Genomic DNA, 6,000 nt, shown 5'->3' with positions numbered 1-6,000 from the left:
TTAATGTGCAGATGTCGGGAGCTACTATTCCTCTAGTAACTAAATTAGTTTTAAATGTGTGACTATTATTTCGATACATCTAACAGGTTCATAAACTTTTTCCAGCATTTTGTGCATCAGCCCGTCACTGTTCCGATCGACGCGGCGCACTTTCCGCACGCTGGCGCTTGACTGTTGCCTCTGCTGGGCTGGCCTCTGCGGCACCTGACTGAAATGGACTGTTTTGGTGTTTTTGTTCGGCACACCTTGCTTCAGTTTCGTACACATGGTCGAGGTGGAAAGATCGTTCGTTCTGGCGGGCAGTTTGTTTGAAGGCAAAACAAAAAAAATCGCAACAGCCGGCGGTGGTGCCGATAAGAACGCGAGAATTCAAAGTGCGCGCGAGCGCAAGTGCCTGGATTCCAAGCGCGCGCGGATTCAGCCGTGCGTAACTTTAATTGTTATTCGAGTGTTTTAAGCGCGATGGTGCTTTGTTTTGGAACGGCCCACGCTTAGGTAATGACTCGTGTTTTGGGTGGTGTTGACGAGAAGAACGTGACATTTTTTCCCGAGCGGGAGAAAACAGCACCCAGTCGGTGCGGGGTGTGCGCAATTAGCTTTCGTTGGTGAAATTATTCGAAAATGAAGGTAAAGTGGTCCTAATGATGCGCTCGGCGGGAAAGATTCAACGAAATTTGGAAAAGTGAGGTGACGTGAATGGCACAGCATCAGTGCATGTCAGTGGAGTGAAATTGGGCGCATTCGTGAAAACAAACACATTTCAATTTTGGAAATTTGCAGTCGGTGGGCGCAGGCGACCGGACCGGAGTCAGTTCGAGCGGGAATTCAGAAACTGTAATAAGGTAATTGAAGTTGTTTTTCGCATGATTATTGCGTAATATGCTAATACGCTACGTTCACTTTGTTTCGTCACTATGATGACGATCGAAGTTAATCATACAGAGTGCTGAAGAATTTGTGTCGAGACTAGTGGCTTTAGACCATACTAATTAAAATAATGAACATATATGTGATGCGTTTCATCTGCAATAGGTATTTATAAGAAAGTATAGACATTAAGTTAGTAGTTAGGACACGGAAAACGCTTGGAGAGAAAAAAATTTCAACACCATTCTGGGAACTCCTTCCAGTCAGTGCGAGAAGAGGGTCTACTGGTACGCAGGGTTGCCACTACTTTTTGGGAAAAGTCTGGCATGTTACAAATTAAAAGTCTGGCGAAGAAATTCGTCTTTATAGGGGAAAAGACGGCTTTGGCAGGTTCAGTTCTATTATTGGCAGGGGGTTTTTGTCGACCGGATTTTATGAAATTTGGCCACAATATTCTTTGATATTAGGGACCTTCCTTAGCCGTGCGGTAAGACGCGCGGCTACAAAGCAAGACCATGCTGAGGGTGGCTGGGTTCGATTCCCGGTGCCGGTCTAGGCAATTTTCGCATTGGAAATTGTCTCGACTTCCCTGGGCATAAAAGTATCTTAGTGTTAGCCTCACGACGATATACGAATGCAAAAATAGTAACCTGCCTTCTGTTGAAGTGCTTAATGAATACTAAGCTGCGAGGCGGCCTCTGTCCCAGTGTGGGGATGTAATGCCAATAAGAAGAAGATTAAGATTCTTTGATATGCAAAGAATAATAATAAAAAAAATAAAAATAAATGTTTAGGCCAAATTTGAGCATAATCACTGATAATAATATAATCAGTCATAATAAAACCCCCTGACAATAATAGAACAAACCCTGCCAAATACGTCATTCCCCCTATATTTTTAGTTTTTATTTAGGTTTTTTTTTAATTTAAGAGATTTTAACTAAAAATGTGATCTAATTTAAATTATTTTTATTAATATTAGAAAATTTTGTTTTGACCCTCTTTTTGCTCTATGTTTATCAAAATTTATCCCAAGATATTCGTTCAACCAATTCGATATTTGTAAAAATGAGATTCTTGGAAATCATATCAGTTTAAACAATTCAGAAAATTCAGATTGAATTGATTGTTAGATTTCAGATTAGCTCTGAAATATCTGAAAATTATAAAAAGAATAGACATAATCAGGGGAACGTCTCATGGACTTCATCTCATGGCTCCGATGTTCATCCCATCAATAAGAAAGCAATGGAAAAGTATTTGATTTGTTTTTTATTTTTGTGATTAGTTTTTCAGCAGTTAGTACGCATGTTTACAGAAAAAAGCGACGAAATTGGTGCCGTATTTCTTTGTTTCGCGATGAGATGAATATATGTTCAGTGAGATGGAGATAGGAACAATTCCCCTATTGGCGAAACTTGACTTTTAGAAAAACGGGATTTGCTTCTATTTTGAATTTCTAAGTAACACTAAATGGAGTTCAAACCATTTTTAAATTGCTCGATTAACAAACAAATGGAGCTTAAATTAAAAATGGTTGAATATTTGTTAAAAGTGTTATCATATTTTTTATGAAATGTCCATAATAGTAGAGGATTTTGATATTCCAGAGCGTAACTAGGCCATGAGAAGGGGTTAAGACAAGCATTTGTTACTCAGAGTACGATAATGAAAAGATATGAACAAAATTGCGCTCTGAATATCGTGAATTGACCACTTTTACGGAAGTTCCGGATTTTCCAGAGGAATTTTGGTGGCCACTTAGATTCATGAAAACGGACAACGTCAATCATTCGCTATTCAGAGACGAATGAGTTTTATGAACTATTCACTTTTACGTATGCCCCGAATCTTCCGTACGACCTCCAGTGGCCAATTAGGTCCATCAAAATAAGTTTAATGATGTTTCGGATCTTCCAGAAGGACGCCGAATTGACGAATAACCAGGAATTAGACAATGATTACATTTATTGGGTACATTGTTACAGAATGTTGTAACCATTTCCAGAACTCGAAACGCAAGGAATTACGTCAAAAATTTGCCTGGATAGATTCCTTCAAAACCGATTTCTGGAAACCAGCATGGCCAAACTGCAATCCGGAACAATATCCGCGGAAACCATAACTTCACTTTATTTATAAAAGGTTGAAATTGATTCAAAAATGAATTATTGGAAGCGAGATGAAGTTGCGGTCAGATTTCAGTTAATGAATGAAATAATAACTCATTAGAAATCAGTACATTCAAAGTTAATTGCCTATATGCCAGGTATTAAGCCACCCGGAGTGGAAATTAATTACTATGTCTGAAACTTGATTATGCATATGTACAACATGTGATAGATTTACTCATCCTACTTGGTTGGCATGTGTACAAAAATACATATGAGAGAATTAGTTCTGAAAATGTATTGCGAGAAATCGGCGGGTACCTGGTGCTGGGAATTTGGTTTCATCAGTACCCGCTAAGCTGCGGTGGACGACGGAGGTCCTTCGTAGCTTAGTAGGGAAAGCACCTGTCATGCGAACTGGGGTCGTGGGATCAAACCCCACCGAAGGGGCGGTTACCCTCCAATACCTTTTCCGAACTAAATCTATCACATGTTGTACATATGCATAATCAAGTTTCAGACATAGTCATTAGAAATGTTTGAACATGTTCATGCAGGTCATAATTTAAAAAAAAAATCTGCCTGAAATTTGAAAAGTCTGGCATTTTGAGTGGTTTCTCTTTTTCTCTTTTTGCTGCCAAAAAGTCTGGAGTGCCAGATATATCTGGCATAATGGCAACCCTGCTGGTACGGATAAAGACGTTACAGGCGTTACAGAAAACAACCTAACGGTGCTGGATAACCTTCCCGACCAATGTACCGTGCTTTCGGAGAAAAAGCAGCACTTTTCATTGCCACCACGACTCTTTTCGACAAACTGGTTCTAGTCCTGATGGATTCCGCAAGTGTCAAATTAAAAGAACTCACAATAAAACCCACTACCACACGACAATCTTCTGATGGCCACTACAAGAGTAAGATATGACCAAGTGGCCCACTCTTGATAACCACCTTAAATCTATTATAAGAGTATTTGAAAACCCTGTTCAAGTTACCCGCAGAAAAAAGGGAATTTGGCTGCGGCAGTTGGCTAAAAGGTGGCTTAAAAAAAGAGAAAAATAATAAAACAAAATGGATTGTAGATAAAAATGACAACAACAAAATATATTTTTTAAGGTTTTTTCTTCAAAATGTATTTATTGAAATGAGCTGCGCGTTCAGTTTTATTGCGAAACCTAGTAAAAAAATGAGATTGAGTACTATGCGCCGACAAAATTATAAAATAATAAAATCTGATATCCCGGCAAAAATGACGTTTGTTGGCTGATTTTCGGCAAATTATTTGCTGATTTTCAGCAACTTTGACAGAAATCTCGGCAAAAAACATGTTTGCTGGGGCACGGCTGTGCGAAACTCGGTAAAAGTTCAACATTTTGCTGAGATCCCGGCAAAAAAAATTAAGTTTGTATTTTCAATATGGCCATCATGCATATCGAACAGAAAAACGTTACTCTCATCGAACACCGTAATAAACTCTTTGCAATGCAAATATTCTTATTTGGGTTATTCATTCGAGCACATTACGGCCCGCAATTGTGGCTTTGATTGTGCTTTGAAAACATGACTTATTACGCTCTCCGTCACAACAGTAGAGATGCTCATAAGATCAATCAGAATTTGACGTTTGAAGCTTTTTCAGCAAATTAATGAAAGGTTTATTGATAGCAATAAGAGTGCCAATAAAACTAAACAAATGGTCACGGTGATTGCTGCCATAAATCCGCTATAGGAATTAAATAAATTCAACAAGCAATGAAATTGTTACTTGGGCATCGTCTGCTTTCTCAGATAGGGGGCTTTGTAGAGATGGTCGGGTTTCACATTTTGTAAACCCGAACCCGATTTAGAAATTCCTTTCAAACCCGGACTCGACGCGAACCTGGAATGAAAAATTTTATCAAACCCGAACCCGACCCGTACCCGACAATTTTTGCAGTCTTAGGCCCGAGCTGGACCCGAACATTTTTTTTTGGCGGAAAACTCAAACTAGATATTTTATATTTCTCTTTACACTCGAAAGGGTATAGGCCCAAACAACAAACAAGCCCTAAAATTACCAGAAGCGAATAAAAAAACATTCAATACTTTATCAGCAGCTCTCAAATGTTGATCAATAACGGCGCCGACCAAGTCCTTACAGTCAGTTGGGGAAGGGAAGGAATGTTAGTGTGTGGTTATTGTTGCTACTAGAGACCGAGAATACCTCTGAATCTCCACAATTACCACGGGGAGGAAGTTGTGTTACTTGGGTGGGGTAATCAGTAACATAGATCGGGATACACCATGAAAAGTGATGTGACCAGTCTTCACGAAAACATGAGCGGCGCTGAGCTTGAGTGCAGTTTTTGCAAGTTCATGTTCATCCCGAGCGCGCGTTCTCCTTCAAGCTCGTGTTCACCATCAGCATCAAACCTGGGTGCGAAAAATGAACGCGGTGCGGCTCAACTCAGGCTCAAGCTCAAGTTCAAAACTTGGGCTGTGTGTTCAGGCTGTGTGCTCATCCAGCATGCTGTGTGCTCAGACTGTGTGCTTAGGCTGAGAACTGAGGCTGTGAAAAAAGGGTTTTGGGCCGAGCGCGATGCTTTACGATTATGCGGCACGTTTCGCATTCGCCATTAGTTGAGCGGCATAGCAAAAAAAGATGAATCGGAGTTGGTAGATGAAAACAAGTTGTGCTTTCAGGATTTGCATTTGCGTGCGTCAAACAGGAAAAAAGTCAAAACGTTCGCCAAAGTACCCATTCTGCGTGGCCCTTTAGTATGTGAAAAGCAAGCGTGTTATGTTTTATTGTTGAAAATAATCCAAAACGTGAAGCAAACTAACTTTAACATGAAAATTTAGTGTGTTAGCAAAGATGGTACATACATAACATTATTGTTTCTATCCAGCTTTATTAAAAGAATAAAACTCAATTGGGGAAACAAATGAAACATACAATCTTCCAAAAAAAAACAAAAAGATAAAAAGTGTACAATAAAAGGATTAGTTAATTGATTTCCACTAGCATGTTTGGGTCCAGTCT

At 39.5% G+C, this 6,000-nt stretch overlaps 1 protein-coding gene across 2 annotated transcripts in view; it reads left to right on the top strand.

Annotated features, from left to right (window-relative positions):
* Window positions 1–258: 258 nt before the first annotated feature.
* Window positions 259–6,000, top strand: part of LOC134206483 (nuclear pore complex protein DDB_G0274915-like) — a 114,735-nt gene continuing 108,993 nt past the window's right edge. For both annotated transcript variants that reach the window (XM_062682205.1, XM_062682202.1), the window contains exon 1: window positions 259–842. The gene's annotated coding sequence lies outside the window, so the exon portion shown is untranslated. The remainder of the gene's footprint in view (window positions 843–6,000) is intronic.

The sequence above is a fragment of the Armigeres subalbatus genome, chromosome 1 (genome assembly GCF_024139115.2).
Source record: "Armigeres subalbatus isolate Guangzhou_Male chromosome 1, GZ_Asu_2, whole genome shotgun sequence".
In the NCBI taxonomy this organism is placed as follows: domain Eukaryota; kingdom Metazoa; phylum Arthropoda; class Insecta; order Diptera; family Culicidae; genus Armigeres; species Armigeres subalbatus.
Note: the sequence above shows the minus strand (reverse complement) of the source record. Positions and strands in the feature narration are given on the sequence as shown.